General features: G+C 41.9%; 1 pseudogene across 1 annotated transcript; it reads left to right on the forward strand.

The window, feature by feature from the left end:
* The first annotated feature begins 8,963 nt into the window (after positions 1 to 8,963).
* Positions 8,964 to 10,410, forward strand: LOC308252633 (centrosomal protein of 83 kDa-like; annotated as a pseudogene). The gene is made up of 2 exons: positions 8,964 to 9,257; positions 9,460 to 10,410. The product of its transcript is annotated as a centrosomal protein of 83 kDa-like (transcript).
* The last annotated feature ends 1,575 nt before the right edge of the window (positions 10,411 to 11,985 follow it).

The raw sequence follows: 11,985 nt of genomic DNA on the forward strand, positions 1-11,985 counted from the left end.
AGGCCAGAGTTGTGTTAAGCCCCAGAAAACCATTTCCCTTCTGGCAGCCAACTCCAGGCCCCTCCAGTGTCACTAACGGGTGGCGGGCCCTGAGGGCCAGCTTTCGGCCTCACTCACGGTAAACGTCCTTCCTTGAGGACATGGACCTTGGTGCCATCCAGGGTCCAGACCACAGGGAAGTGGGGCTTTGGCGACCCCTTTTGACCCTCCTCCGCATTAGGTGGCCCCACCAGCCTATCCACTACACCAGTGGTCGGCAAACTCATTAGTCAACAGTGCCAAATATCAACAGTACAATGATTGAAATTTCTTTTGAGAGCAGAAAACCGACTTCTGCACATGGCCCACGAAGTTTCAATCGCACTGTACGTGCGCGCCCACACGTGGTATTTTGTGGAAGAGCCACACTCAAGGGGCCGAAGAGCCGCATGTGGCTCGTGAGCCGCAGTTTGCCGACCACTGCACTAGACCACTTCCAGCTGTTGACTGGGCCTCAAGCGCTGGCTCACCTGACCAATTCCGTGTGTTCACCTGGGCAAGTCCGCCCCGGCTGTTACGTCACCGCTTCTGGCTGTCCAACTGACCCGTCCCACTGATGACGTAACCAGGTCCAGCCGGCATTCGGACCCCAGCGCCTTTAGTTCACGGGACCACCTACCAGTTGGCACCTTGCCCCTCCCCCTAATTAGGTAACCAGGTCCAGCTGGCCCACAACCCCCAACCCCACCGCCCAGGGATCACAGGACACTTCCGGGTATTCCCCAGTCCCAGGAACCCTGACCAACATCCAGCTGGCCACCTGGTGCTCCGACTTGTTTTTGAGACACCGCTCCTTGTTCGCCTGAGCACTGAGCTACACTGCCTGGGCTTCTCGGCTCCTCAGGCGGAGGGTGGACTTCCCAAATTGCTGGAAGTTCAGTTAAAGTCCTAAAACCCACAGTCCCAGATCACCTTCTCCTCATAGGCTGACTCAACACAGCACTTATGTCATAACTTCCCCCAGTTGCCACTAAGAAGTGCCAAGCCTTCTCTGAGGTCATCTTGCATATTCATCATGTGAAAAAAAACAACACAGAGTTCTCTATGTACCATCTATTTTACAAGTATATGAAACCTGAATCTCCAGAGTATTAATGAAGGACCACAGAGGTGAGCAACAAGCACTGGCTCAGATCAACATGGCATGCAATAGTATTCAATGAAAGAATATTACAAATAATAATTGAAGGAGGGTCTTACAAGAACAGCCTATGGTCCATATAAATAAAGACCATTAGTTGGCACAGGCAGTCACAAGAAAACTTTAGGTAGAGGAAGGGGGCAGAAGTGGAAGGCATGGATGAGGACATAGTAAACCTCCCAGGAAATGGAAGAGCAAGGTGCCTATGGCAACCTAGCTTGCCCAATAGGACTGACAGGGCCCGGGGTATTCCAACCTGGAATGGTTGGAATACCATCTCCCTCCAGTAGCCCCAGGTAAACCTGACAGTGGAGGGCAAGGAAATTAATTTCCTCCCCAATGCTGAAGCCACCTTCTCTGTACTCCTCCCAAGCCCTGGTAAATCATCCTCAGAGGCTGTAGCTGTTATAGGCACATCTGGGAAGCCAAGAAAGAGATCTTTTTCTCAGCCTTTAGGTCATAGCTGGGGTAAGCTGTTCCATTCCCAAGCCTTTCTGATCCTGTAAAAAGCCTCATATTCACATCAGAAACAATGTCCTCTCAACCCTGAGGCTCTAGAACAGGGGTGGGCAAAATTTTTGACTCGAGGGCCACAATGGGTTCTTAAACTGGACCGGAGGGCCGGAACAAAAGCATGGATGGAGTGTTTGTGTGAACTAATATAAATTCAAAGTAAACATCATTACATAAAAGGGTACAGTCTTTTTTTATTTTATTGCAATAGTTTTATTCATTTCAAACATTTTAACAAGAAGAATGTAAACACTAATTATTATAATTTGAAACTTCAAAAAATGGAGGAATCATAGCACAATAACATACCTTATATTGAAGATGGCAAAGGCAAAATAAAATTGCCTAATAAAGGAAAGGTACAGAAGCCTTTCAAATTAAACTTAAATATAATAAAATAATTTAAAACTAAAACAAATAGAAAAGAACAAAATGTGTAAACAGTAAATTAAACATTTTCTTTAGTGCAACTTCCAAATTATGCCCGGGACGTAGATGTAGATGGCAATATAGACTGGGTTGAAAGGTTTTTGGTCTTTAAAACATCAACTTCAGTGGGAACAGTGTTGTTGGTCTCCTTTTTTAGCTAATGCATCAAAGTCTGGAGTTAGTTTTGTTGTGGCTGTTCTCAGGATAGATCTGAGGTGTTCGTCAGTTAAGCTGGATCTGTGAGGGGCTTTGTTGATGTTCATGACGCTAAATGTCTGCTCACAAACATAGGTTGACCCAAACAGCACCAGTATCTTCTGTGCCATCCTCCGGATGTTTGGAAAAGTGGCTTCATTAAGTGAAGCATAAAAGTCTCTTAGTTCAAGAGAGCTGAATTTCTCCTTTAGGACAAAGTCAGACTGAAGATCGATGAGTTCCAGTTGCACCTCTTCTGGTGCTGTTTCAGGGTTTTGTGACAAAGGACAGGCCACCAGTTGAAGTGACTAAGAGCTGAAAGTCTTTGTTGTTTTATTAACAAGTCATTGTGATGTACAGAATGTGGGAACAGGAAAAAATTGTGTTTGAGTAGAGCTCTTAATCTTACCTCAGAAAGGCTCTGATACTGTGCTCTCCAGGGGCATGTCTCCCTACATCACCATGATAACGTGTCTACGTATTCCCAGGGTGATGTCGGGAGATGCGTCCGCGGGCATTACAAGGAGCCTCTGGAAGATTGAGAGGTTGTTCTTCTACTGAATGGGTGGATATAAATCCGCCCACTCAGAAGAAGGAGCTGCGGCCGTGTTTCCCGACGTTGCCATGTTAACACTGCTGCTGGTGAAGGAGCGGAGGGGAGAGCAAGAGAACCCTCCACTCTTTCGGCTCCACGGGCCTGATAGAACAGCCCAACGGGCCGGATCCGGCCCGTGGGCTGTAGTTTGCCCACGGCTGGGCTATACAATCAGAGTATAGTAAACAATGTTTCTAAGTCCCTTTCGCAAGGCTAGCTTTAACCTTTACAGCAAATCTTCACACACACACACACACAAATGATTCAAGCATACTTTTGAATACTGAAGCAGAAATCCTCAATAATATATTATCAAATAGACTTTGGCAGAGTATTAAGAGGATAATAAATAATGGGCTCTTGGTAAGCATGTCGCTGAGAATCTGATTTACCACTATCTTTCCAAGTACCTCAGCTTCTTCATTTACAAAAGAAATACAGAGAATCATGTAACTAGTGAGCGCAACTGAGTGATCAGTGAAGTAAAGGTCTATTAAGACAGATTTACTGTGTGGGTGTGGGTTGGGTTTGTGTATGGGTAGGGGAGGTGTGGGCGTATGTGAGAGAGAGAGTGTTGAAATAGTATATAAAGTATTTTGTGCCCCTTTTAACAATATTTTCACATAGGCTTATCTTTTAAAAGTTTATTTGAAACAACTATCATTTTTGTATGGATGCACCTTTTTAAAAAATATGTTTTGATTGATTTCAGATAGGAAGGAAGAGGGAGAGATTGAAACATCAATGATGAGAGAGAATCATTGATTGGCTGCCTCCTGCAGCCCCCCTACTCAGGATCAAGCCTGACCTGGAATTGAACTGTGACCTCCTTTTTCATAGGTTGACGCTCAACCACTGAGCCACACTGGCTGAGCAGGATGCACCATTTTTGACATAACTAATCATTTATTGTTAGGCATCTAAGTTTCTCTTTTTATTACTAGAAAATATGTTACATTCCTGCCTAATTCTTTACCTACATTTCTGATATCTCCTTAGGACCAATTTATAGAAGTAGAATTATTATATCAACTATTGCAACATTTAAAATTTTTTTTTACTCTTGACACTATTACAGATATCCCCCTGGTTACCCCTATCTTGCCCCCCTCAACCCAGCCCCTGCCACTCCACCCTGGCCTTCACCACATTGTTGCCTGTGTCCATAGGTTATGCATATATGTTCTTGAGCAAATCTCTTCTAGACACTACCCCCCATACCTCTCCTCAATGAGATCTGTGGGTCTCTTCCATGTATGCCAAGCACAGCAAACTCAAATGCTAACATGGGCCAAATAAACAAGGTTTAAGTTTATGTAGGCCACAAAAAAACAACAACACCAAAAGCTTCAATTTTCACAGTTTATTTTGATAGAGACATGCTGAATACAAAGGGCTGAAATTAATGAGTAATCCTTAACATAAAATAATAGAACAGGAGTGCATGTGAATAGCCAAGCCTTACACAGCACCACTGCCTGTGGCTGCTGGAGGAGCAGCCAGCACCTGCAACCGCACAAGAAGCAGCCACCCTACGACCGCCCCCCCCAGGAGCACCACCACCAATGACCACGTGAGAAGCAGCCGCCCCACTACCACACGAGGAGCAGCTGCTCCGCGAACCCCTCAAGGAGCAGCCACCCCACACCACATGAGGAGCGACCGCCACATGAGCAGCTGCCACCCTGTGACTACGTGAGGAGTGGCTACACTGTGACTGCCTGAAGAGCAACCACCACCCACAACCACCTGAGGAGCAGATGCTGACCAAGACCACCTGAGGAACAGCCACTGCCCATGAACACACGACCCGCCACCAAGCCCACTGCTGCAGCCATAGGCCCCACGCAACTCAACACCTAGATCCTCTGGTGAGAGCAAAAATGGGGACACAGGAGAACAACCCCCAAAGGAAAGAAAAAGAGGAATTGCCAGAAAAGGAATTAATTGAAACAGAGGCATGCAATATGTCAGAAAATTAGAAGACAGGGAGGCAGAACACAACCAATCTGAACTGCAATTGGAGAAAAAAATCAAAAGACAGGAGGAGAGCCTGAGGGAGCTTTGGGACAACATGACACGAAGCAACCTGTGTATATTAGGGGTGCCAGAACAATAGAAGAAGAGTAAGCTTTAGAAAACCTATTGGAAGAAATAATGTCAGAAAACTTCCCTGACTTGGAGAAGAAAAAAGTCACACAAGCACAGAGAGTCCCAAACAAGATGAACTCCAAAAGACCCACAAACAAGATGAACTCCAAAAGACATGTCATAACAACAATGGCAAATGTTAATGACAATGAGAGAATCTTTAAGGCTACAAGAGAGAGACAGAAAGTTACATACAAGGGATCTCCCATTAGATTTTCAAATGATTTCTCAACAGAAACACATCAGACAAGAAAGGAATGGAAGGAAGTATACAAAGTGATGCAAAGGAAGGGACTGAATCCAAGAATACTCTATCCAGCAAGGCTATCATTCAAAATTGAAGGGGAAATCAGGAGCTTCATAGACAAAAAAACAAAACAAAACAAAACAAAACTAAGGGAGTTTATCACTACCATGCCAGCAATGCAAGAAATGCTAAAGGGACTATTGTAAAAACACGAAATAAAAAGGCAAGAAGGAACGCAGGCACAAAAAATAAAAATGGCTAGAAACAAGTACCTTTCAATAATAACTTTAAATGTCAATGGCCTAAACGCTTCAATTAAAAGACATTCAGTGACTGAATGGATAAGAAAATATGACCCATATATCTGCTGTCTACAAGATACTCACCTCAGAACAAGAGACTCACACAGACTGAAAGTGAAGGGATGGAAAAATATCTTTCAGGCAAATAGAAATGAAAATAAAAAGCTGGGGTAGCAATAGTTATATCTGACTAATTAGACCTCAGAGTGAAGGCCATAACAAGAGATAAGGAAGGCCATTTCATAATACTAAAGGGACTGATACAACAAGAGGATATAACTCTGGTAAACATATATGCGCCCAATGTAGGAACAACCAAATACATAAAAAAAACTGCTGGAGGATATAAAGGGAGAGATAGACAGCAATGTAATTATACTAGGGGGCTTTAATACCCCACTGGATAAATTCTCTAGATAAAAAATCAGCAAAGAAACAGCAATCCTGCCAAAACCGGTTTGGCTCAGTGGATAGAGCGTCAGCCTGCGGACTAAAGGGTCCCGGGTTCGTTTCCGGTCAAGGACATGTAACTTGGTTGCGGGCACATCCCCAGTGGGAGGTGTGCAGGAGGCAGCTGATCGATGTTTCTCTCTCATCGATGTTTCTGACTATCTATCCCTCTTCCTTCCTCTCTGTAAAAAAACCAATAAAATATATTTAAAAAAAAGAGAAAGAAACAGCAATCCTAAATGACTCACTAGATCAGATGGACTTAATCGACATCTTCAGAACATTTCACCCCAAAGCTACACAATATACATTCTTCTCAAGTGCACATGGAACATTTTCAAAGATAGACCACATATTGGGTCACAGGCAAAATCTCTCCAAATTTAAGAAGATAGATATCATATCAAGCATCAACTACAATAAAAATAATTCAAACACTTGGAGGCTGAATAGCATGCTATTAAACAATGATTAGGTTACCAAAGAGATTAAAGAAGAAATTAAAAACATCCTGGAAACGAATGACAATGAAAACACAACAATCCAAAACCTATAGGACACAGTGACAGCAGTCTTGAGAGGGAAGTTCATAGCATTACAGGCCTACCTCATAAAAACAAGAAAACTGGTAATAAATTATCTAACTCTACAACTTAAAGAATTAGAAAGAGAGCAACAAGAAAAGCCCAGAGTGAGCAGAAGGAAGGAGATAATAAAGATTAGAGTAGAAATAAATGACATAGCCGAAACCGGTTTGGCTCAGTGGATAGAGCGTCAGCCTGTGGACTGAAGGGTCCCAGGTTCGATTCCAGTCAAAGGCATGTACCTTGGTTGCGCGCACATCCCCAGTGGGGGGTGTGCAGGAGGCGGCTGATTGATGTTTCTCTCTCATCGATGTTTCTAACTCTCTATCCCTCTCCCTTCTTCTCTGTAAAATATCAATAAAATATATTTTAAAAAAAGAAATAAATGACATAAAGACCCCAAAAACAAAACAAAACAAAACGATCTATGAAACCAAGAGCTGGTTCTTTGAAAGGATAAACAAGATTGATGATCCTCTTGCCAGGCTCACCAAGAAGCAAAGAGAGAGGACCCACATAAACAAAATAAGAAACTAAAGAGGCAAAATAACAACAGATCCAACAGAAATACAAAAGATTGTAAAAAAAAAAATACTATGAACAACTCTACTCCAACAAACTAAACAACCTAGAGGAAATGGACATATTCCTAGAAAAATATGACCTTCCAAAAGTCAACCAGGAAGAATGAAAAAATCTCAACAGGCTGAAAACTAAGGAGAAAATTGAAGCAGTCATCAAAAAGCTTCCAGCAAACAAAAGTCTGGGATGAGCTGCCGCTGTTCATGGCTGCTCTGGTTGCAGGTCAAGTGGGATTTCTTTTTCTTTTCTTTTTTTTTAAATATATTTTTTATAGATTTTTTACAGAGAGGAATGAAGAGGGATAGAGAGTTAGAAACATCGATCAGCTGCCTCCTGCACACCTCCTACTGGGGATGTGCCCACAACCAAGGTACATGCCCTTGATCAGAATCGAACCTGGGACCTTTCAGTCTGCAGGCTGATGCTCTATCCACTGAGCTAAACCAGTTAGGGCAAGTGAGATTTCTTAAAAGCTTAGGGGTGCCTGGCTGGTGTGGTTCAGTGGATGAGTATTGACTTATGAACCTGGAGGTTAAGGTTTGATTCCCAGTCATGACACATGCCCCGGTTGGTAGGCTGGATCCCCATTGTGGGGCAAGCAGGAAGCAGCCAATCAGTGATTCTCTTTCATCACTGTTTCTATCTCTCTCTCATTCTCTCTTCCTCTCTGAAATAAATAGAAATATATTTTTGAATGTATGTTTTAAATCAATTACACTTAAAACAAAGTTTTAAAAAATGTTTAAAACTTGACACTTCCCCATTATTTTATTATTTTATCATGATTGTTCTTGAGCATATTTATACCTACTGTGTCAGTAAGTCGTAAATACAATACAATGTTTTGCTACTGAAATATCTTATCAGGCCCATGTTCAGTGCCATCATTTTGGCAGTTTGAAACTGACAATGATGAGAGTATTTACACCTCAAATTGACAAAAACTACAAACCTTAACTTCACTTAATGTACTATTCAATGCTTTAACTAAAAGGAATGGTGGAGAATGTTAGTGCATTAAATTTATAAGTGTATCATGCAAGCGGGCTTTAAATTGTCCATAGGATAGAATTTGAGAAAGAGCAATTTTCCTTCCAGTATTCAAAACATATAGTTCCAAATGGCAAAGAAGACAGTTGAGTCCTTGAGGAATGAGTGAGGTGAAAACAGATGTCCTAGGTGCTGAAGTCTCCTCCTATTAGTTAAATCATAAATTCATTTTAAAAATTGGCAAAAGTTTCTGACCAGACATTTAAACAAAATAGATAAAGACAGTGTAAATAAATGTACGAAACAATGCTTACCATAAAAATTCCTTAGAAAAATGGATTTAAAACAAAACAAGTTAACACTAAACTCATTTCTGGGCCTACAATTTAAAAATATTAAACATTGGACAAAGGGCAGGACTTCCTGCTTCCCTAGTGCCAGGATCTAGCAACCCAGGTCACCCCTAGGGCTGGAGGGGCTGAGGGCAATGGGCTGAGGTGGTGTCCCCACCTGAGGAGGTACAGGGCTGGCCCTGCACCCCTGAAAAGGCAGCCCCACTGCAGAGGATCAGGGCGGTGCTAGTTTTGTGTCTGCACCTTGCAAGGCTGTGTGTGAGTCTGGTGTAGTTTGGCCTCCCAAGATCTTGTCTTAGCAAGAAGGAAGTGGAAAATAATCTTGGAAAGAAAATGAAGACAATAAGAAAACCAGAACTTATTTTCACATGCTTGTCAGCTTACTCACCAATATGAACACTCTTCCCACCACTTGTCCTCCTGGTGGAGACAGTGGGCTGACAGATTCTGACCCTGTGTTACAAGCAATGTTAATTGATGAAAGATAACGATGTGAACATCATAAAACTGTCACTATGAGAACTGAACACAACAGGTTGAAAGATGAGTACACAACGTCACAAAATAAACTCAAGTGCCTGCTAAATGAAAAGCAAACTAACCAGGAAAAATTCCAGCTGCTTTTTGAAGAACTAAGAGAGGAATTATTAGAGAAAACTAAAGACTTAGAAGAAATAAAGCTGCAGGTATTAACTCCACAAAGCTTGGAATTGTTCAGAGCCCAAATACAATGAGAATTAGAAACTAAATGAGAGAGCGTTTTAGGAATCTGGATGAAGAAGTTGAAAGGTATAGAGCTGAATATAATAAACTTCTCAAATCAGAGTTCGAACACCAGAAAGAAGAATTTGCATGTGTTTTAAAAGAAAAAATAAAGATATGAATCAGAGATTGCAATCAATACTGGAGAAAGATAAAGAAGAACTACATAATCAGCTGCTTAGTCTTGATCCCACAAGAGATAGCAAATGAGTGGAGCAACTTATTCGAGAAAATGTCCATTTGGTTCAGAAATTAAAAGAGTTAGAGGCTGAAGCAGCCGAATTAAGTGCTGTAAAAGAGAATTCTAGAGCTCAGATAGAAAATGCCCAAAGAATTCAGGTGCAATAGTTGAGATGCAAGCTGAAATCAGATCCCTGGAGGCTGAAAAACAGTCAAACTGCAGGCTGAATGCTTGGAAAAAGAGCTACAATCAAGCAATGAACAAAATACTGTTTTAATCAGTAAATTACATAAAGCTGAACGGGAAATAAATGCATTGACCCGTAAAGGAACTTAAACAAACAAATTAGAAATAACAGACTTCAAACTGGAAGCAGCAGGAGCTAAAGAGTGATCTAGAAAGGGAAAGAAATAAGATGCAAAGTGAACGGGTTACAGTCAGACAATGAAATTCTCAAGTCAGCTGTTGAAGTGCTCTTAGCAGATAAGGATCGTGAATTATTATGTAAAGTACAAGCTGCAAAGGAAGAAGGTTAACAAAAACTTGTGGTATTACAAGATGAACAGCTTGAACTTGAGAACAGATTGGTGGACTTAGAGAAAATGAAAGTGGAATATGCTTTGTGGAGGCAGTCTGAAAAAGATCAGTGTGAACAGAAATGGCGGGCTTCACAGATGGCAGAAGAGTCGGCCAGAAGAGAACTTCAAAGTGTTAGGTTAAAACTTGAACAACACATTGTGAGTATTGAAAATGCAGAGAAAGAGAAAAATGAAAATTCTGACCTGAAACAGCAAATCAGTGGCTTGCAGATCCAAGTGACCTCACATACACAGTGAATGAATGAATTGCTGAATTCAAACCAAATACGAAGGAAATGGTTAAAAATAAATGAGTAAATATATATATATATATATATATATATATATATATATATATATATATATATAAATAAAACATTGCATGTGCTGGCAAGGTTTTAGAAAAACTAGAATTTTCATTACTGTGGGTGGCTGGGAAGGAAAAGGGAACAACCATTTTAGATCACAGTTCTGCATGTCTTAAAAAGTAAAACACTCACCTATACTGAAACAATTACATAAGTAAAATATACATCTATATACAGAACTAAACCCACTATTCCCAGAAAATTTATTTATAATACCCCAAACCTGGAAATAACAAATACCATAGACAGATCATAGATAAAGTTATTACCCATAGAACACAATAATACTCAGGAATAAAAAATAATTAAAAATTTACATAATCATTAGTGTTCAATCTCAAAATAACTGTGTAGCATGAAGGAAACCGGTATTTGTTAAAGAGTACACAACTTATAGTGCTTACAAAATTATCAAAAATACTAGTGGCCCGGTACATAGATTCGTGCACATTGAAAAGAAATTAATTAGAAAGTGGCTAGCGGGGCAGGACTGGGTGAGATGGGCTGGACATGCCCTGGGGCCAACCTCCCTTGGTCCCTTCCCAGCCAGCTGCACCTGGGCTTGCACTGTGGCTCGAAGGGGTCTGTGGAGTGAGTGGGATCCCTCTGGCATAGGTGGGGTCCCTCAGCCTGGCCTGTGGAGATCAGGTCGAAATCAGCTCTCTGATATCCCCTGAAGGCATTCTGCAAAGATGAGGTCACTCAGCAGTTCCTGCATAGAGTGTCTGCCCCTGGTGGTCCATGCACATCATACCTACCGACCAGTCGGACAGTCAGTCAGTTGGACCTGTGGTCGGCAAACTGTGGCTCGCGAGCCACCTGCGGCTCTTTGGCCCCCTGAGTGTGGCTATTCCACAAAATACCATGGCCTGGGCAAGTCTATTTTGAAGAAGTGGCGTTAGAAGAAGTTTAAGTTTAAAAAATGTGGCTCTCAAAAGAAATTTCAATCGTTGTACTGTTGATATTTGGCTCTGTTGACTAATGAGTTTGCCAACCACTGAGTTGGACAGTTGCTCAGCCTTTTATATATATATCTATACTAATAAAAGGGTATATGCTAATTAGTCCGGGTGACTAGACATCTTCTGGACATTAGACTTCCTTCTGGACAAAGCCACAGTGGTGGGAGCTGAGGCAGAGGTGGTTAGGGGTGATCAGGCCGGCAGGGGAGGACAGTTGAGGGTCTACAGGCTGGCAGGGGAGCGGTTAGGGGGCGATCAGGTCAACAGGCAGGCAAGCGGTTAGGAGCCAGATGTACTAAACTGGCAGTAGGACATCCCCCGAGGGGTCCTGGATTGGAGAGGGTGCAGGCCAGGCTGAGGGACCCCCTCCCATGCTCAAATTTCGTGCACAAGGTCATATATATATTTCTATACTAATCTTGTAAAAGAAGGGAAATCAATGACTGCATTTAGGGCAGGTGAAGGCAGAAAGAGAGATTATGAAAGGGCAGGAGATAAATATAGGGTGTGGCAAAAGTAGGTTTAGAATTGTTGTATGGATATTAATTCAATAACTAAAAATA

This window comes from Plecotus auritus (genome assembly GCF_963455305.1).
Source record: "Plecotus auritus genome assembly, chromosome: 7".
In the NCBI taxonomy this organism is placed as follows: domain Eukaryota; kingdom Metazoa; phylum Chordata; class Mammalia; order Chiroptera; family Vespertilionidae; genus Plecotus; species Plecotus auritus.